Here is a 22,796-nt window from a genome sequence, read left to right on the forward strand (position 1 = left end):
TGGGGCCAGATTGCACTTCCCAAGGCTTTCAGCAGATGTCAACAGTCTTTAGAAAGTTGTTTGACTTCTATTGTGGAAGGGTGTCAAATAGGAGCTGTTTCAACAAGTCGACTAGGTGGAGGCCAATCAGTTTTTTACTGTGTGGTCACGCGGGCGCGCCGTTCCTTCTTTTTCCTCTGTACTGAATACGCTATTGTCCAGTTGGAATATTATTGAAGATTTATTATAAAAAGACCCAAAGGACTGATTGTAAACATGTTTCTACAAACTGTAATGGAACTCTTGACTTTGTCTGGATTTTGCGCTCGCGCATTGTGCCTTTGGAATAGTTAACTAAACGCGAACAAAACTGAGGTATTTGGACATAATCGAACAAAACTAACATTTCTTGTGGAAGTGGGAGTCCTGGGAGTGCATTCCGACGAAGATCAGCAAAGGTAAGTGATGATTTATAATGCTATTTATGACTTTTGTTGACTCCACAACTTGGCGGGTAACTGTATTGCTTGCTTTTGTGGCTGAACATTGCTCTCAGATGATTGAATATTGTGCTTTTGCCGTAAAGCTTTTTTTAAAATCTGACACAGCTGTTGCATTAATAACAAGTTCATCTTTAATTCTATGTAAAACATGTATCTTTCATCGAAGTTTATGATGAGTATTTCTGTTATTTGATGTGGCTCTGCAATTTCTCTGGATGCTTTGGAGGCATTTCTGAACATGGCACCAATGTAAACAGAGGTTTTTGGAAAGAAATATGAACTTGATCGAACAAAATATACATGTATTGTGTAACATTGAGTCCTGGGAGTGTCATCTGATGAAGATCGTCAACGGTTAGTGATTCATTTTATCTATATTTCTGCTTTTTGTGACCTCTCTTTGGTTGGAAAATGGCTGAATGCTTTCTGTGACTAGTTGCTGACCTAACATAATGATATGTTCTGCTTTCGTCGAAAATCCTTTTTGAAATCAGACACTGTGGTTGGATTAACTAGAGGTGTATCTTTAAAATGGTGTAAAATACTTATGGTTGAGGAATTTTAATTATGAATTTGGCGCCCTGCAATTTCACTGCCTGTTGGCGAGGTGGGATGCTAGCGTCCCGAACGATCCCAGGGAGCTTAAATGGAAAAAGGTCAGTGTTTCCAAATTTTTTCCTCAATGGTTTGGCTTTTGTGGGGAAAAAGTTGAATAATGGGGTTAAGATGGGCAATAAAGAACATTTTTGGAATAAAACGGATATGGTTGCTGAGACATAATGGTGGTTTTCTGTGTAATTCAAACAGCTGCTTTGCCACAAGGGGCATGGGGAGAGGTTAGGAGGCGCTAACAGCTTACACACGCTCGCACACTACAACCCTCTGGGTTCCACCACAACAGCCTCCTCCCACGCATCCGCCTTCAATCCTCGCTCACTCTGCACCTCCTCCCCCCGCCACCCCTTTTAGCCACACGGCCAGCCTGGAGGAGAGAAAATAAATGTCCCTGCTCCTATTTCACAATGTAATCAAAACACTTTGTGGGAGCTTGTCCTCGTAGGATGGGGCCTGGCAAAATGGCAACTTGGACAGGGTGGAATCAAGGAGGGGGATTCAAGAGGTGAGTTTACATAACAAAGTTCATCATGGAAGGAAAATGTTTTATAATCCTTGGCTTGGCCAAAAAGGGGCAATGGCGAGGAGGAGAATAAGGGAAGAGCACTAACCAAAAGGGAATTGAAATATGAAAACAAACGGATAAAAGCTACTGAAGGAGGGCTCTTTGGTCCACAAAGCCTCTGCTTTGGAGAGCTAATCGGGACCAGACGTGGACACTTTAAATAGCTGCTGAATGCGTTGGCATGTGGTTGGTGGAAGTGGACTTGTCACCAGTGGGTAGGAAACTCCATTCCTAGGCACTGAGCGATTTGTATAATTCAGATGAATTAGAGGAAATGTCTCGAAAGTCATAACAGTTATTTATGTTGCCACAATGGGCACTGCCCGGTTTACAATTGGACTTTCTACCAAAATAACATCAGAAATCACGTTCTGGAAGATCTGGGCACCATGTCTGCTTCCTAACGATGTAACAATTCCCCGATAAACATTTGAATCTGGCTCTGATGCGTAAGATAGGACTGCGTCAGTCCGCAGACCCCCAGACTGACTCAAATGTAGCATGCATCAGAAAATCAATTAAAATGTTACAAAATCAGAGTCACATTTCTTTGTTGTTGCTCATAGTACTTTCTTTCTCCCTTCCCGAAACTGATGAGTCTTCCTTCAGGTGTTAAATTAAGCGTGTAACTGTGTTGACAGTCATTGATCTACAAGTAATTTTGCATGCTGAATAACCCCCAGGCAATAGCAATTTTAACAAGCAAGCTGATTTCAGAACCAAAGTGGGGGGACAAAACATACTACATTTACATTGCCCCCCTAATCTGACAGAGGGAGTGGGGTGGTAGATGCCTAGTCTCCTTTGTGGCTCAGATCAGGCCCCTACAGAATACATACACAGACATAATTTACACAGAAACACAAGTTAGGTCAGACAGATCAAGCTCAGAGAGGCCCAGCGCTCGTGAGCTCCATCAGCAGAATGGAAAATGAATGTGTTTGTGCAACAAAATGTAAAGTGCTTCAGATGGAATCACATTGATTTGTTCTCTAAACAAACCAAATTGTTTAAATTGTATCATTCCTGTATTGTAACAAAGCCCATGTATCGAATCATCCTCCGGAAGTTGTCATAATTACTGTGTAAGTCTATGAAAGGGGTTGAGAACCATGAGCCTCCTAGGTTTTGTACTGAAGTCAATGTACCCAGAGGAGGACAGAAGCTAGCTGTCCTCTGGACTACACCATGATGCTACCCTACAGTGTGCTGCTGAGGCTACTGTAGACCTTCATTGCAAAACAGTGTGCTTTAATAAATGATTTGGTGACGTGAAAATATTTAGTAGCGTTTTTTCTAATAAGGATAACTTTAATGTTTCACTATATGTTTTAAAATTCACTGAGGAGGATGGTCATCCCCTTCATTCTCTAAGGAACCTCCACTGTGGGAGAGTGAGGCATTTTTCCTTCTTTGGGTCCAATATTCCAAATGTTTAGATTTGAAATCAAAAGCTTTCATTTGAGGGTATTTTCATCCATATCGTGTGAAGTGTTTATAAATTACAGCACTTTTTGTTTATATTTTCCCCATTGTAGTGGACCAAATGTATTGGGACAAATTCACTTACACGTGTATTAAAGTAGTAAAAAGTGTTGTATTTGGTCCCATATTCATGGCACGCAATGTCTACATCAAGCTTGTGACTCTACACATTTGTTGGATGCATTTGCTCTTTGTTTTTGGTTGTGTTTCATATTGTGTGCCCAAAAGAACTTAAAATGGTAAATAATGTCATTTTGGGGTCACTTTTTTGTAAATAAGAATATAGTATGTTTCTAAACACTTCTACAATAATGTGGATGCTGCCATGATTACGGATGGTCCTGAATGAATTGTGAAAAATGATGAGTGAGAAAGTTAGCCACACAAGTATCATACCCCCAAGACATGCTAAGCTCTCAACACTACTATAACAGGGGAGGTTAGCATTATTTTGTATTTTGTGGGTATTTTGTTTGTCGCACATCCTTATTCACAATTCAATCTGAAACAAAACCAAAACAAACAGCAAATGCATCCAACACATTTGTAGTCAAAGCTTGATGTAGTCATAGTGTGCTATGAATATGGGACCAAATACTTCACTACACATAAGACAATTTGTCCCAATACTTTTGCTACCCTAAAAGGGGGGGGGGGACTATATATAAAAAGTGCTGACATTTCTAAACGGTTCACCCGATATTGATTTAAAAAATAACCTAAAATCAAAAGTTGACTCTGCACTTTAACCTCATGGTCATCGTTTGATTTGAAATCCAAACTTTCGAAGTATAGAGACAAAAATAAGAAAAATGCTTCACTGTCCCAATAATCAATACAGTTTATAAGATTGAAAATAACTGCAAATAGAGAAATGGTAGAGGACAAGGCGGCCATGTTTTAATGTGTGAACATGCCCTTCCATTCCCACAGTATTCCTTCCTGTCAGTCCATGCATCCGAAACAGACAGAGCCTTAGGGCTCGTCCCTGTAGAATTACAAGTTCTACTGATCCTTCACTTACATTCCAAACGTGCCGGAATTACACTTCCTGGATCCCCATGTGTACCTGTTCAAAACAAAGGATGGAGAAGAGAGGAGATTAAAGTTAAAACTAAAAATACTTGATGATTAAAACATGCAAATATTGTTCAGGTCAACACTACCTATGCGTGGTCAAGTACAATATTGTTAAATTACAGCCTTATTCTAAACTTGGTTAATTGCCCCACTCCCCCGTCAATCTACACACAACACCCCATAATGACAAAGCAAAAAACAGGTTTGTAGAATTTTTTGAAAAAGTATTACAAAAATGAAAAACTGAAATATGAGATTCACATAAGTACCCTTTACTCAGTAATTTGTTGAAGCAACTTTGGCAGCGATTACAGCAGAGTCTTCTTGGGTATGGCACTATAAGCTTGGCCCACTTGTATTTGGAGAGTTTCTCCCATTCTGACCTGCATATCGTCAAGCTCTGTCAGGTTGGATGGGGTGGGTTGCTGCACAGCTATTTTCAGGTCTCTACAGAGATGTTTGATTGGATTCAAGTCTGGGCTCTGGCTGGGCCACTCAAGGACATTGAGACTTGTCCCAAAGCCACTCCTGCGTTGTCTTGGCTGGGTGCTTAGGGTCGTTGTCCTGTTGGAAGGTGAACATTCACTCTAGTCTGAGGTCCTGAGCGCTTTGGAGAAGGTTTTCATCAAGGACCTCTGTACTTTGCTCTGTCCATCTTTGCCTTGATCCTGACTAGTCTCCCAGTCCCTGCCACTGAAAAACATCCCCAGAGCATGATGCAGCCACCACCATGCTTCACCGTAGGGATGGTGCCAGGTTTCCTCCAGACATGACGCTTGGCTTTCAGGCCAAAGAGTTCAATCTTGGTTTCATCAGACCAGAGAACCTTGTTTCTCGTGGTCTGAGAGTCTTTAGGTGCCTTTTGTCAAACTCCAAGCAGGCTGTCATGTGCCTTTTACTGATGAGTGGCTTCAGTCTGGCCACTCTACCATAAAGGCCTGATTGGTGAAGTGCTGCAGAGATGGTTGTACTTCATGGTCACCTCCCTAACCAAGGCCCTTCTCTCCCGATTGCAAAGTTTGGCCAGACAGCCAGTTCTAGGAAGAGTATTGGTGGTTCCAAACTAAAAATGGAGGCCACTGTTTTCTTGGGGTCCTCCAATGCTGCAGACATTTTTTGGAGCTCTACAGACAATTGTTTTTTGCTCTGACATGCACTGTCAACTGTGGGAACTTATATAGACAGGTGTGTGCCTTTCCAAATCATGTTCAATCAATTGAATTTACCAAGGTGAACTCCAAGCTGTAGAAACATCTCAAGTATGATCAATGGAAACAGGATGCACCTGAGCTCAGTTGAGTCTCATAGCAAAGGGTCTGAATACTTGCGTAAATAAGGTATGTTTTAGTTTATTATAGATTTAGATTTGTAAACATTTCTAAAAACCTGTTTTCGCTTTGTCAATATGGCGTATTGTGTGTAGATCAGAGGATTTTTTTCTTTAATCTATTTTGGAATGAGGCTGTAATTTAACAGAATGTGGAAAAAGTTAAGGGGTCTTTCCGAAATATTATTTTCTGCTGGCTGGACCTAAACCTGTTAAATGTTTGACTTGAATGATACATCATCATGCTGCCTAGGTGAAGCCTACACAAATAGGGCAAGGCAGCCTTTGTCGGCGATGACAACAACAGCCATGCTGAACACAGAGGAGCAGAGCGTAACCAAAAGGTGACTTTCAAAAAGGCAGACGACTGACAACCACAGAAGAGAGGTCTGGCGGAACATGAAACATGGCACATCGTAGTGCTTTTAAAAAGACTCACACATGCCCTTGATCAGAGAATGACCGGGAATATTGAGTTATAACCAGGTCAGTTACCAGTTAGGAACGAGTCTACACGTTAAGTTATCAACCAAACAAAAACAGACGGAGTAGACCAGAGTGAAGCTCACTAGTTTCAAACAGACTATCACTTAGCGCTGTGATTTCGCGACACCGAGCAAAAAATGTATCGAAGAAGACTAACCAGACTAAACAACTTCAGAAGGCCGGTTTCCCCAGACCCAGATGAATCTTATTCCCGGACAAAAGAATGACTTGCAATCACATTGTGGACTTCATTCATCTTAGATACTTGCAAGGAATATAATTCACTTCTCCTACCCAGGAGTTCAAAATGACAGCCATTGTCAAGGAATGCTGCCTGTATACCGGGCCAACATTTGGTCAAACCTGGGGACAATCTCCAGAAATCCCTCCAGGTTGTAAAAAGAGAAAGTGGTAAGTAAAACTATATGTTTCTGCCCAGAGTTCTGCACTGCAGTAGCATCTGCTGTCTTACAATTCTCATTGCCACGATGACGCTTTTAAAACCCAGGAAACCCTGTGGCCTACTGTCAGCTGAGCTCCGGCTCATTCCTGGAACTTCCCATTCCTGGATCTGTCAGGTCTTGTTGTGCGACGCTTCCCCTCAGGTGAGGCAAGCACAAACGGAGTCGCTCAGTCATATAATGGGTTCATTTAAAATCACTGACCTACACTATGACAACTAAGGCCTGAGTTGACGTCTGAATGAAGACAAATGGAGAACCGTTGGATACATATGGGATGTTCTTTGGTTGGGGGGGCGGGGTTACGATTCATGCGATTCGTTGGGGACTGAGCTGGGAAATATTGTCATCTAAGAACTTGTTTGTTTTCTATATAGGACTCCCCATTCAAGGATTAGTAGCACAATAGTCCCTCAGGTTGAGCATACAGTCTACAAACAACCTTATCAGAAAGAGTAAGAGTGTGAGCATTAATTATAGATCTACACAGTGCACATATTGTATTGTCAGAGGTTGACTGCCTCTGGCAGGTAGGAAATGGTATGGTGTAGAATTGGACCCATTGAGCTTGATAGAATTGTGTAGAGGCAGTTGTAAAACACCACATCACACTTTAATGCCAAGCTTAATGGGTCCCATTGTGGCCATGAAATGAACTGGACCCATTTCTACAAGACTTCCCAGCGTTTGAGACTGTACAGTGACTCAACTAGTGACATAGCGTGTTTCACTCACCCCTGCCAAAATTTGGGGTCACCAGCGCTAAACAGAGGGGTAATTGTACCCTTACACACACACTGTGGGGGTTGACATCACACTCATTGTACTGAAAGCCCTCTCAAACATGGCCGGTACTCCAAATACACAAGGCTTTTTTTAACCGGGCCGAATAGGGATAACTCGAAGTAAATCAGGTCAGACATACAGAGAAAATAAAATATTACTGCCACCAGACGGCACTTCAGAAAACTAGTTGGTCGTAAAAAGCTGGGGGGGAAGTGGTTTCTTCATAGCAGCTTGGAACCTTCAATATAAAAAGGCTGCTGTGAGAAAATGGGACTTCAAAAAGAGAACATTCTAAGATGTATTTTCTAGAAATCATCAGCAAAGTCAATAAAGTACTGAAAATGAGCATACAATTTGTTGATTATATGAATCATGAGATGTAGTATAAATCTCAACGGTTTTCCCGTACTAGCTATTTGCACACACTCTACCAGCTTCTCTATTCTTCCTCTGGCGGGGATGGAACACACACACACACACACACACACATTCCCTTAGCACATCAAAACCTGAGGGGAAATAACAACGTCATCAAAACCAACAATGCCACCATTTCTTGCGTGGTTAAGCTGTTGCTCCTAAACCTCCAATGACCGTGTTTCTTTGGCCAGTGGGGCTATAATTAATTACAAAATATATATATATACGGTTAGTTTTTTCCTCTCAAGCAGAGGATAAAAGGGTCCCAAATATAACTCCACGGCATCCTGTCCAAAAGGGCTTGTCCTCTCCAGCCACTTGGCATGCGGCTGATGCTATCCTAATTGCTTCCTTCCCGAACTAACAATACGTTATCGCCTCCCCAAACTCCACAAAGGTTATGCCAACGCAGTCACAGTCCACCAAAACAAACATAACAAAAGGACCATTGAGGCTTCAGTGGAGGCCATTGAGGCTTCAGTTTATTAAATGACAGTACACTATATAGCATCGTGGGTGAGTCAGGGAGGCCCACGGAGCAATTAGTGGAGGCTACTTGACTTCATCAGAAAGATATGAGAATTCTCATTGGCCGTGATTCTGCAGCAATGTGAAGCTCTAACCAGGATTACTCACGTTACTACATAATGAGAAACTGGGAGAGAATGGGCTTCTCCACTCACTTTGATGAGATCGGGGATGAATGCGTTTCTGTGATAGAACACAATTCAACTTAATGAATGCTTAAATGAATGCTCTCAGTCAAAATGACAACCATTAGCCTATAGCCTATATCAAGTTTCCTTTGCATATCCGTAATGGCATGCACTGGGAGGAAGCTGACCGCTTGAATCCGACAGTGACACATGGTATGTGTGTGCAAAATCTCCAATTCACTTTAGCATGCTTCCATGTTTAGTAAGTTGAAAAGAAGATGCATTATTACACAGTCTGCATGCATTTTGCCTGCTACACACACACACACACACACACACACACACACACACACACACACACACACACACACACACACACACACACACACACACACACATCAGTTGGGTCTCATCTGCCTCCTTTCATTACCAATGCTTTTCTAACTTCCCGGGGGAAGAGGTCAACATCCTTCTGCCTGTCCCACCCCCACCCCTCAGACATCTCCAGAGGTCAAAGTTAACAACTGAGCGAGAGCCAATCCAGGATCAATCTAAATTGGAGGAGCTAAAAACAGTGTTGTTCGTGCAGTTGTCAGATCAGGCGGTGGTTTCTCTGGCCTACAACCAACCACTGAATTTTGAACAACACATGGACCTTTCTCCAGTGGCCTGACCATGCTAGGTAAAGCTCCGCCTTATCTCAGTTCACTTGTCACGATGGCAACACCCACCCGTAGCACGCGCTCCAGCAGGTGTATCTCACTGATCATCCCTAAAGCCAACACCTCATTTGGCCGCCTTTCATTCCAGTTCTCTGCTGCCTGTGACTGGAACAAATTGCAAAAAAAAAAAAAAAAAATTGCTTAAGTTGGAGACTTATCTCCCTCACCAATTTCAAACATCTGCTATCTGAGCAGCTAACCGATCGCTGCAGCTGTACATAGTCTATCGGTAAATAGCCCATCCAATTTACCTACCTCATCCCCATACTGTTTTTATTTTTTTTACTTTTCTGCTCTTTTGTACACCAATATCTCTACCTGTACATGACCATCTGATCATTTATCACTCCCGTGTTAATCTGCAAAATTGTAATTATTCGCCTACCTGCTCATGCCTTTTGCACACAAAGTCTATATACACTCTTTTTTTCTACTGTGTTTGACTTGTTAATTGTTTACTCCATGTGTAACTCTGTATTGTCTGTTCACACTGCTATGCTTTATCTTGGCCAGGTTGCAGTTGCAAATGAGAACTTGTTCTCAACTGGCCTACCTGGTTAAATAAAGGTGAAATAAAAATAAATAAATAAAGTCCACTTCTTTGTCTCCGCAAAATAGGGTGAATCAGTTCTGACGATATTGCAAGTTTAGTTTGGTCTTTCTAGCATGACAATCTAGTGACTAGTACGTCAAAATAGTAATGATGACTGGGGGAAGAGGAACGTCTTACTCTAAACAAGCAGAGTCGGTTAAAGTGGCAAAATCTCCTCAGAATTAAGAGTGAGATAAATGTCCTATGGATTTGGGAGCGATAGGTTTTTCCTGGCACTTCCTGACTTTGAGAAGAATGTTACTTTGCGTCATAGTTATTTTTAAAATCATTTTTCACACTGGCCAGCTTGGTTTGACCAGAGATCCCGAGGAAGGAAGCAAGCTTGACTCGTCAGTAAGCAACTCATTCAACACAACCTTTCTTTTATGGGCCAAGAAATACAAGACAGTCACAGACTCTAGAAATTGCCTCTTCATATTTTTCGCTGCGCTCATTTCTCTACCACAGAGTTATCCTACACTGGCAAAGCTATTCCCTTTTCCAAACCTTTCGTCTCAATACGAACTAACAGATTGGCACAAACAAGTAGGCCAATGATCTCATAGGGCCAAGATCAGCGAGTTAATCACAAAGTTAATTGAAAAAGGACATTTCCACTTGATTTAACAAACATAAACAGAGGAGATCCATGGGAAGATTGAGCTCCAGCCTTTGAGATGATTGGTCATTTCTGCGTCCATAAAATGCTGCAATAGGCTCCTTTTCAAGTCAAATCGTAATCATTTGAAGAACTGCTACGACAAAGTCTGTCTGACCCAGTGACTGTTTCTAGCAGCAACAGTATCCACCAAGTAGGTCGATAAATAGGCTTTATGAAATACATTTTGATGAGAGGGTGCAGTTGATCTGAAGAAAAACATTTCCTCAAGCTTGGGGTTAAGATAAAGCTATTTTTCCATTATGAGCCAGAAGAGAAATCAAAACAGCCATCGCTCAAGTCAGTGAGACTAGTAGTAACAAGTCTCAAATGAGTTACGGATTGTCGATGGACTTCTGCCATCTAGGACATGCGGTTGTGGGACTCTCAAAACAATTTGTTGAACGAAGCCTATAGGAAGCGGATTGACTGTTGAAACTTACAAAAATGGGGGGAGGTTCAGGGTCATCGACCGAATATCACTTCAATTATTGGTTACAGTTGATATGCATTGATAATTGACAACTGTTGAGTCTTCACCTTCAGTTATAAAAAATAAAAAAAACAATTGCAGGCCTATTTTCTTTTTACCAACAAAGCCCACATCAATGGTAAATACAATATCACCAATGAGGCCTTCTCAGAACATTCATTGTTCAAGTGAAGATTCAAGAAAATTCAAACGTGGAAGCGTTCGGTCTTGTTGATAAATTCAGCAATAACTAACCAGCCCACATTGTATCGCTGTCCCCGGGGAGCTGAGTTCTTGTGTGTGCAACTCACTGCCTTTTGGTTTAGGCCCTAAATATGTGGAATGTGCTCGGCCCAAACTGTCAATGTGCTTGGACAGTAAAAAAAGAAAACATAACGGAAGAATAGGCATGGGTTCTTTCTCGTTCTTATGTTTTCCACTCACCCTGTATAGTTGCATAGGAAAACAACACACACACACACACACACACACACACACACACACACACACACACACACACACACACACACACACACACACACACACACACACACACACACACACACACACACACACACTCAGCTAAAAAATAAATTTCCCCTTTTCAGGACCCTGTCTTTCAAAAGATAATTCGTAAAAATACAAATAACTTCACAGATCTTCATTGTAAAGGGTTTAAACACTGTTTCCCATGCTTAATGAACATGCACCTGTGGAACGGTCGTTAAGACACTAACAGCTTACAGACGGTAGGCAATTAAGGTCACAGTTATGAAAACTTAGGACACTAAAGAGGCCTTTCTACGGACTCTGAAAAACACCAAAAGAAAGATGCCCAGGGTCCCTGCTCATCTGCATGGACTGCAGATGTGCCCAGGGCAATAAATTGCAATGTCCGTACTGTGAGACGCCTAAGACTGCGCTACAGGGAGACGGGACGGACAGCTGATCGTCCTTGCAGTGGTAAACCACGTTCAACACCACCTGCACAGGATCGGTACATCCGAGACAGGTACAGAATTGCAACAACTGCCCGAGTTACCCCAGGAACGCACAATTCCTCCATCAGTTCTCAGACTATCCGCAATAGGCTGAGAGAGGCTGGACTGACGGCTTGTAGGCCTGTTGTAAGGCAGGTCCTCACCAGACACCACCGGAAACAACGTCACCTATGGGCACAAACCCACCGTCGTTGGACCAGACAGGACTGGCAAAAAGTGCTCTTCACTGACAAGTTGCGGTTTTGTCTCACTGGCGGTGATGGTCGGATTCGCGTTTATCGTCGAAGGTATGAGCATTACACCGAGGCCTGTACTCTGGAGCGGGATCGATTTGGAGGTGGAGGGTCCGTCATGGTCTGGGGCGGTGTGTCACAGCATCATCGGACTGAGCTTGTTGTCATTGCAGGCAATCTCAACGTTGTGCGTTACAGGGAAGCCACCCTCCTCCCTCATGTGGTACCCTTCCTGCAGACTCATCCCTCCAGCATGACAATGCCACCAGCCATACTGCTCGTTCTATGCGTGATTTCCTGCAAGACAGGAATGTCAGTGTTCTGCCATGGCCAGTGAAGAGCCCGGATCTCAATCCCATTGAGCAAGTCTGGGACCTGTTGGATCGGAGGGTGAGGGCTAGGGTCATTCGCCACATAAATGTCTGGGAACTTGGTGGAAGAGTGAGGTAACATCTTACAGCAAGAACTGGCACATCTGGTGCAGTCCATGAGGAGGAGATGCACTGCAGTACTTAACGCAGCTGGTGGCCACACCAGATACTGACTGTTACTTTTGTTCAGGGACACATTATTCCATTTCTATTAGTAACATTAGTCTGTGGAACTTGTTAAGTTTGTTGAGACACAAACTTAACAAGTTGATGAATCTTGTTATGTTCATACAAATATTTACGCGTTAAGTTTGCTGAAAATAAACGCAGTTGACAGTGAGAGGACGTTTCTTTTTTCGGTGATATATATTATATGACACACATATACAGACACGTGGAACACGTCGAAGAATGTCATAGACCAAAACATTGTCTATTAAAACACTGATTTTGCGAGACACGTGAGTGTGTGCGTGTGTGTGTGGTTTAAGTAGGAGCGTGTGTGACGTCTGCGGGTCCCGATACAGTCTCTCTGCTACCAGAATTCCCTCCAGCCGGATCTCATTAGGCCAGCTGTGCTGCACACATCCGATTCTGATCCAATGTACTGTGCTGTGCGTGTGTGTGTCCCCTTCTAGGCATATATAATACAGGGAATAAAGAATTCAACCTTCATAGAAAAGAAAGCTTCAGGGCGTGTTGCATTTTCTTGTAGGAAATAATTAAATTCACTCTTTCTGCTGGCATAGTTAACTCTGGCATGTAAGTAAAGTAAAACTACAAATACACCATGTTTCCCTGTGAACATGACCAAATCCAATTACGACACATTATCAGAATGTGTCCATCTGATACACAGTTTAGACCAGAGAAGTAACTCTGAAGTCATACTGACTGGGTCCCCGAGAGAGACACCTACTCTCAGGAACACCTACAGTAAGTAACTTAGGACCGTAGTTTAACGTGTAAGAGAAACTCACATTTGTGCATAAATCAGGCAGTGATGAGCATTTTAATAGGATTTGGTCCCCTAGTGCTTGTGTAAGAGTTGTGTTTTCATTAGTTGGGAAGCTACGGCACAAACGATAAACGTATCACACTAACGAAGATAAACCATGACAAAGTGTGTTACAAACGCTTTCCAGCCATCAGTCATTGTACCAAAACATAACCAACATGGCAAGACAGTGGTGGCTGGGTGACGAACCGTGACTATTTGCAAGTGGTCCACCTAAGAAAAGTGAAAACAGTGGAGTCCCTCCCCCTTCACTCTGTCAAGTTGAGCTGGTCCACTGGAAACAATGCCACACCTTGAACCTTCCAATTCAAACCGTTTGCTAAAGAACACAAAACACTTACATTAAAATAAAGTGTGTTCAACATTTTTTTTCTTCTTTTAAATACGCCGTACCCATCTTCCCCAGGGAGGTCAGTTTTGTCGACGGGATCTGTGAATACCTTCTGGCCTTGGAATTGCCTGGCCTGTTGACGTTTTTATGGAAGGAATGTTATTGGCCACTGCCTGAGATTGTCTCCAGCTGAGCAATGGCAGCTATCTGCCAATAGAACTGAGGAGGGGGCTGAGGAGACAGCCAAGCCACCACACAACAACAAAGCCACTGACTTATCAGTAGCTTCCCACAGGTTGGCCCAGCAAGCACAGACACCTCAAGCTATTCTATGCCAATGCCCTGACTCAAGAATAGAGTACAATAGAGAATAACAAACGGAATATGAGGAACAGAAGATAAAAGGGGGATAGAGACAGGAGGGTTAGTACTTGGGACAAGGGAGATAAGGTAGGCAAGTTCAAGGATAGTAGGCTACTCGCCATGTCAGGCAGTAGGCCTAAATTGATGTATCTAACACTTTAGTGTAGCAGACAGTAAATTAACTTGTTCTGACCAATTTAGAACTCGAGCAACTGACTGGCATTTTACGCCCTTCACATCCATTTAACGCGTGGTGATTTAGTTTAAGCGGTTGTGTGATCCATAGTCGATATTGTTTTACTATCGTACAGTAGAATTAGAGTGTTGTGTGCAGTCCAATAAAAAAAGCAACCCACACACACACACACACACACACTGACACACAAAACCACTAGGGGGGGTGATGTGAGGGGATTTGCCTCCTCCAACCTGGAGCCCACCCCCCCCCAGGTCCCTCCATAACCCAGGTCAGTTTGACTCCAAAGTGGCGCAGCTGTCTAAAGGCACTGCATCTCAGTGCTAGAGGCGTCACTACAGACCACTCACAACCAGCCGTGATCGGGAGTCCCATAGGGTGGTGCACAATTGGCCCAGCGTCGTCCGGGTTAGGGGAGGGTTTGGACCTCAATGTAAAATAAGAATTTGTTCTTAAAATAGACTTGCCTAGTTAAATCCCCCCCCAAAATGAATGTAGAAACAGAGGCCTAGTTCACCCCTCCTAGATCAGGCCATCGGGGTGGAGCAGGCGGTTGGAAACGCTTACCGTGTTCTCAGTAAGCAGAAAAAACCTTAAGCCCTCTACTAACTAACAACATATAGAGAGAGTCATTTATGAAGCTGCCTGCAGGTTCTGCTGTGGTGTCGTGGACATACAGGGCCGTAGTCTGCTGTTAGCCATGCATGCCAAGTTAGCTAACAACACACACACACAGTTCAGCGTATACGCAAGAGGCCCTTGACGATTGAGGGTTATGAACACACATTTGTTTTCGAATTGAGAGAAATGTTTGACAAAGATCTGTCACTACAATACACACGTGATGACATCTCCAGAGGTATCAGATATAGGCCAGGCTTAGATTATGGTGTGGTTTAAAAGGGAGTGGGACACAAGTTTCCAGAGACATGATACAGTGTGATACAGGTGAAATGTTCCCTAATCCAAAGCAATCACAAGAGATGAAGGACTCATTGTCACTCTACAAATATTGTCAAATCTAGGCCTCAGGTAGCCTAGTGGTTAGAGTGTTGGGGTCTGTAACCGAAAGGTTGCTGGATCGAATCCCTGAGCTGACAAGGTAAGAACATGTTGTTCTACCCCTGAACAAGGGAGTTAACCCACTGTTCTCCGGTAGGCTGTCATTGTAAATAAGAATTTGTTCTTAACTGACTTGCCTAGTTAAATCAAGGTTAAATAAATAAAATAGGCCTATACTTAATTTGTTTGCCTACCAGAGAAACCTTGAAAGCTTTTCAAATACATTGAGAAACAATGTTGCATACCATATTTTAAAAACACTAAATCCTTTATTTTACAACTGTTGTAACGTAAAAGCCTTAATATTCTCTCTCTTACGGCTCTGACAGTCATAGAATTTTGGATGATGGTAATTGGCCAGGCAAATAACCGCAGTCACTGTAATAACCGTTTGAATAGCAACATAAATATATGTATTATTTATTACACACATTACACACATTTTCTCCTCCTGACTGCATGGGGTGGCAGGGTAGCCTAGTGGTTAGAGTGTTGGACTAGTAAGCGGAAGTTTGCAAGTTCAAACCCCTGAGCTGACAAGGTCTGTCGTTCTCCCCCTGAACAGGCAGTTAACCCACTGTTCCTAGGCTGTCATTGAAAATAAGAATTTGTTCTTAACTGACTTGCCTAGTTAAATAAATTATTATTTTTTAAATAAAAAAAATGTGCTGGAATTCAAGTCAATGATGGCTTAATGGTACGACTGTCAGCCTACTGTACCCATAAGAGGGTTGCCAGTTGATGCACAACACCTCGTGGTGGCCTTTCGACAACCCCAAACTGCATGATAACAGTGCCTCAAACTAGTTGATCCATCACCAAAGTCCATTTCTGTGCAGTATTTGACTGCTCTAACAAGGCACGAAAGATAAATCCCTGGTTTCTTTTTTTATAGAGTACCCGCAATTATAAAACTTAACTGTCAGAAAGCTTAGAAACCTTTTTGCCTGTCAAGACCTGAACCCACTGGTAAGTCTGATAGATTTCGAGATTAGTTTAGCTGTTATGCTAACCAAGTGTTAACAAGACTACAAGTTAACCCACGTTAGCTAGCTAGATATGCTCATAGTTCGCTTGTAGTCTGTAGTCTGTCTCTTACATAGGCAGTATGCAGGTTTCAAGTTTGGGCGAAGCACATTTTTCACCATAAAATGCACTTTTATAACAGAGGATCGCTTGCATCTATCATTTCATTTGCAGACTAATGCAAGTCAACTATTCCTAATGTGATGAGGAGATTAGATAGTAATTTTGGCTATTAATGAGCGTGTAGAGGCATAGGCTATATAAGAGACGTTTCTTTCCTTTACTCAGGAAAAATGTGGCCTTTGATAATCAGTCCATGAAATTCTACTACATTTACACGACTGGAGACATCAGAATCGTTTTAATATGAATAGGCCATCTCTGCTTACACTGATAACAGATCACTAAAATCTACCTCATCTTGAATGCAACCATGTAATCTTGGCCTATGAAAATAGGTCATGGCTCAAAGGGATCCAATCTAAAATTCTCCTGACCTGCTACAAAAAGTCAAATCTGATGTTAAATTTCACCAAAACTGGATCCCTTCTAGCCATAACCGCGAAAAAGGGAGACACAAATTGTCCAATATGACATCCAGTCCAGCTAAACTGTCTAAAACTCAAGTGGTACTGACCCAATGATCATTTGTTGAGAACTTTATTCATAAGCAGAGGGAAAATATATGGACATTAATTAGAGCATAGGACAAAGGCCTCAATGGGATAGGACAACCTGCTGTGTTGACTATTGGTGGTTCCAGCCCAACAATAGATTTAATCTTTATGACACTAAAACACCTGAAGGAATTAAACACAACCTAACAAGCAAGAGCCCTGATGGTATAGGAGACCTGAAGAAGTGATGTTCTAACATCAGGTGTGCCTTTCATTTGTTTAAGTACTGTAGGTTCACCAGCTGACTTCGATCAAGACACCCATGTCGACTGGATTCCCACTGTGAAGCTGAGCAACGCTGGTGCAGCATCAGTTTCTCCTTTACTACTTTGTCCTTTTCCAGATATGAAAAGGAGACATCCCTCAGTAATACAAGATGGTTGTCATATGCTGTGCTTTGGTCAATCTGGAGGATTCTGTTGTGACACTTGAGTAAAGTGCACCTTGTCATGACTAAAGTGCCCCCTTAAACCATGTATGTATATGTATGTATGTATAAATTGTAATTTGCAACATGTAAAAGTCTATTGTAAACATACTGTACTTCAAAAATATGCTATATTGTTGTAATTCTAAGTATTTTGTGTAATCTCTGCTTTGACTGGTCCCTTTGAATAAAATGTATTTGTTATAGCCTAACTTTCATTTATTTAACCATTTAAACAATGCAATTGTTGTAGTAGTCTTAGGCAAATCATCTTCATGAACACAGTAGCACCTCCAAGTTCCACTCAGACATTTTGGGAGAAAAGTATCTGGCATTGAACTTGGTGGTAGTAGTTATGTGTATATTTTAAGCTAAGGATCCCATAGGATCCTGCTTCCAGACATTTCACTACCTAGATTACAAGGGTTGGATTTTCAGTTTAATGTCAGCACAAGGCATGCACCATGTTTGTACCCTATTTTGTGCTGCTACAACGTCGTGCTGCCGCCACGCTCTTGTCTTAGGTCTCTCTTTTTGTCGTGTTGTCTTGTGGTGATCAGTGTTTTGTCCTATATTTTAATTTATTTTTAAATCCCAGGAGGCATTTTGCTAGGCTGTCATTATAAATAACAATTTATTCTTAACTGACTTGCCTAGTTAAATGAAATAAAAAATTTAAAATGTACAAAATCTTGTTTAATTAACCTCATATACATTGTCTACTGGTATCGTTTTAAAATTGAGAACATATAGCTCAACAATATGTAAATGTGGGAGTTAAGCTATTCTCTTCTTCAAATGCAAAGGGTGCAATGCATATGCCCCTAAGGCAAATGACATCATACTGTAAGCCAGTGGTTCCCAACCCACAAGTACCCAACAGTACACATAGTTATTGTAGCCCGGACAAACACACCTGATTCAACTTGTCAACTAATCATCAGGCACTCAATGAGTTTGAATCATGTTTGTCTAGAGCTACAACAAAAATGTGTGCCGTTGTGGGTACTCAACAACTGTAGTTGGGAACCACTGCTGTAGGCCTATGGCTGCGTTGGTGTTGCATGTCATTATCAGCTGCAAAATGGGTTCACATTAGGTGCCCTTCTTTGCAAGGCATTGGAAAACTTCCCTGGTCTTTCTGGTTGAATATGTGTTTGAAATTCACTGCTTGACTGAGGGACGTTACAGATAACTATGTGTGGGGTACAGAGATTAGGTAGTTGTCACGACTTCCGCCGAAGTCGGTCCCTCTCCTTCTTCGGACGGCGTTCGACGTCACCGGCCTTCTAGCCATCACAGATCCACTTTTCATTTTCCATTTGTTTCATCTTTTTCGCCTGGTTTCAATTCCCCAATTACTTGTTTCATCACGTTGCCCAGCCTAGCCTGCCCAACCAGCAGTTTTTCTGTGTTTTTTAATTTTTTAAAGTTATGATGGTTCATTTCATGACAGTCTTCATCCATAACTGTCGGTTACATGGTTATAATAGTAGTAGTTGTGCCAGCCCCCCCACCCCAGAGTAGAGAATGCAGTGCCCCCCAAACTAAAAAGAGGCCATGTCCTAACAGTCAGAGACCGTTCCCTTAACAGTGTATGTCCTGTCCTAGCTTGGCAACAAGTGGCAAGCGGTTGCTAGAAAACACCTTGCTCTCTGGGGGACGGGGTACACGCACACACTTCAATGTATTAACTGGAGCTTTGTATTTAACTCTTGATGTGTTGAAAAAAAAATCCAGTCAGGAGGAAAGCCCCTGTCAGCAAAGTAACATGTCTTTAGAGGGATGACACTCAACCTTTCACCTTTGACCGTTTAGAAGTGTGAATTAGCATGAAGTGTCATGGTGATCGAGGGAGCCACATACAGGCTATAAAAAATAATGTCCTGCCCCTGGCACCCAATCATCACAGCACGTCAGCCTTGTGTTCAGCACACACAACCACACACACGTAACTCAAAATCCAGTATGCCTATAGTAGAGACCAGAATCCATGTAATTAATTCTCATGCATATTATTTTTAAAGACAGTCCAAGTTAAAATGTTGCTTCTTCTGCTGCCATGTTCATAGTTCAATAAGCCTAGCCTTGTTTGTTAGTTAGTTACGTTAAACATAGGGAGAGAAAAGAAAGCTTTCGCCTGCCAAATCGCAATAGATCGAACAAATTAAGATAGAGAACCTCAAGTCAATTTCAGAATAGGTCAAGTTGGGACCAGCGAAAGAAATCCCACACACCCTCCCCTCATCCATCTTTCCGCCATCAAAGTATAAAACTTTTAACAGTCCAGTCCAACATTGGTCCTTTCCTGGCCATGACAACCCCCCTTTCCCAGGATAGAGCGCACCCCCCCCCCCACCCCAGGGGGGGTTTAAGGGTGATTGCCCCAGCTTTGGCAGTCGTCTTGAGAAAAAAAGGGTGTTTCTGGGGAAACCGAGTGCTCCCCATTTTCAAAGGACTCCATAGTTCCTACTTAGCAACAGCCAGAAGCATCGGTATTGCGAACACCGCCTGCCTATCGGCCTGCCAAAACCGCACAGGAACATAAAAACCTGGCGAATGTCACCATAACAGATGCCCTGTGTATTGTTTTCTGGGAGTCAAAAGCCACAGAAAGAATATCATCTCAATAACATCAGGGGTCTATTTCAAGAGCAGTTTAATATCCATAATATCCAAGTGAATAGCCAGCTAGCTATCTAGCTTTGGCAAAAAACTAGAACCAGTCAACGAGAAAATAAATCCCACACTAATATCAAAATTACCACAACCACAAAATACTTATTGTAAGGTGCACAGATGCCGAAGAAAACTAAGAACTTCTCCAGAAGTTCAGACTTCTGGAGAAGTTCTGCCCTAGTTTTTGGGTCCCGTTCCAGATGGTGGACACTCCCCCCTCTACCACACCCACTCACCTACCTATCCCTCGGCGAAGGACTAAAGTCTGCAGCCAGTCAACACCAGCTGTTCTCCCACAGACAGACAGTTCAGAGCAAAGCAACACAAATCCTCCCTTCTCTTCCACATCCCTCCCCCATCCAGACATGTACCACACACCCCACCCCCCACCCCTTCCCTCCGCCCCAGTTCTCCCTCTTGTTGGCTGGCCTTTTCAACCTTAGCCAACAAAAGAAACAAAAGGAGCCAGTACAGAGAGAGAGAAAGAGTAGAGAGAGACTAGGCCACCCTTTCAGAGAAGTACTGGGACTGCAAAGGCTAAGCACAGCAATAAACTCCACACATGCACATACCTGTAGGCACATGTACACATCTACACGAGTACACACGTGTGCATGGATCCAAACTCATGCGGCTGACAACATACAGAGAACAACAGACAGACCCACAGTGCTAACACACACATCATTCCACGAGGACACGGACTTCTGAAAACATGCAAACACACATATGGCCTGCATAAAATACGCACACAAACACAACACCCGCACACCTTTTGTGAGCACGTCAACATTATTTTGACTACAGCCCGACAAACTGCAGATCATGTACCGTTCTACACGTTGCCTCCAAAGGAATGCCCTTTGCTCTGCACGAGTGAGCAAGACAGATGCCGATTAGTTGTGCTTGTGTGTTTGTTCCCGTCTCCAGTTCTCCCTCTTCACCTGCCTCAGGTGGGGGTCTTATCTTCTCATAATCATCCGAGGCTTTGACAAAATATCCTCAGCCATGTCATTCTATACCATCCCACCACAAGGGCTTCATTCTCTAAGGGGCTGCTTGAACTTGTGAGAGTGTGGAAGAGAGTGAGATAGCAAAATATCGATATGGGAAATTGACACATTCAGTAGGAAGAGAAAGAGCAATGCAAAAAATAATAATAAAGATGACGAGAAGGAGCAACAACACCCCAAGAACAAAAACAACAACCCAGGAACAGCTTTACACTTTGCCTCTACCTCTACCCTCTATCCTGTGCTACACAGGAGAAAGACAATGCGCGGTGTCACTGAATTTTAACATGGATTCAGGAGACACACACCAACTCCATTCATGAGGGAGCTCACACGCATATACCATTTATACTCATAAGCTGCATTCGGTGGAAGCACACAGGGTGCCCTTCGGAGTTAATAATTCACACTCCGTTAGGGCACTTCAGTTGTGCTTCAAAGGAATGCCGATACTTGCACTGTGCATAGTTTTCATAGTTTGCATACGATCTAGGTCTCTATTTACATATTTGAATAATGAACAGGCTTTCCAGTCTAATTAAACCCTATGAGAGTTAAGACTAAAGTCAAGTTATCTAAAAAAAAATTACAGACATTTCAACATACATCCATGGGGTTAGGCTACTGATTAGAATCAAGGGCATGTCTGGAGGGTGTGGGTAACATGTTAAGTTGGGCCTCTTGAACAGTGTTCACCCTTGTGGGTCTGAATTTGATTAAATTAACTGACTAAAGGCGTAAGCATGCTTCAATTCGGCTTGCGTCTAGCCGAAACAGTCCACTCGCATACCCCCTTAAAAGACCTTCGCTTGAAAATGAAGTGTTGTTTGTCTGTTTTGAGACACCGTAGCCAGTATACACTTCCTCAAAATAGTCCAAATTCATCTATAAAATGTTCATGTTTTTGCAGAGGATCTTAGTCACGCGATTTTACGTCCAACTAAAATGTTTGGTGCAGTTATTCTCCCCCCCCCAAAAAAAATAGTTGCATAATTACAGGTTGTCTCTCGTTGAATGATAACTATATTGAAGAATCCCTACTCTTGACCAATCACTGACGAAGGGGCTCCGAACTTCAGCTTTCCTCCCACAAAAAAAATAAAAAGTAGTGTGACCGAAGTCCAAAACAAACAAATACGTTGTCTTTATATATGCAAGAACTCTTCTGAACGGTATTGGCTGGGAAGCATGCGGACGCCTTAATAAGAAGTAACGGCAAAATAAAACTATGAAAAAATAAGAACTTGGCACCCTTGCACTATGGCCTGAAACGCAGCCAAATAATGAATAAAGATGGGAATTAAGATTAAGCTTAGATCAAGTTTCAAGTTTTATTAGTTGTACGGGATACACATGGTATACAGAGTCCAATTAAATGCATATTTGCAGTTCATGACAACAATAAGGGCCTCCCGGGTGGCTCAGTGGTCAAGGGCACTGTACTGCAGTGCCAGCTGTGCCATCAGAGACTCTGGGTTCGCGCCCAGGCTCTGTCGTAACCGGCTGCGACCGGGAGGTCCGTGGGGCGATGCACAATTGGCCCAGCATTGTCCGGGTTAGGGTGGGCTTGGCCGGTAGGGATGTCCTTGTCT

The 22,796-nt window shown here is 42.7% G+C and overlaps 1 long non-coding RNA gene across 1 annotated transcript in view; it reads right to left on the minus strand.

Annotated features, from left to right (window-relative positions):
• The window catches only part of LOC124018401, a 51,446-nt gene that overhangs the window by 20,329 nt on the left and 8,321 nt on the right, over positions 1–22,796 (minus strand). Inside the window, exon 2 of the long non-coding RNA XR_006835616.1 lies at positions 4,172–4,216. This is a non-coding gene — a long non-coding RNA (uncharacterized LOC124018401). The remainder of the gene's footprint in view (positions 1–4,171; positions 4,217–22,796) is intronic.

The sequence above is a fragment of the Oncorhynchus gorbuscha genome, unplaced genomic scaffold, assembly GCF_021184085.1.
Source record: "Oncorhynchus gorbuscha isolate QuinsamMale2020 ecotype Even-year unplaced genomic scaffold, OgorEven_v1.0 Un_scaffold_50:::fragment_2:::debris, whole genome shotgun sequence".
Lineage (NCBI taxonomy): Eukaryota > Metazoa > Chordata > Actinopteri > Salmoniformes > Salmonidae > Oncorhynchus > Oncorhynchus gorbuscha.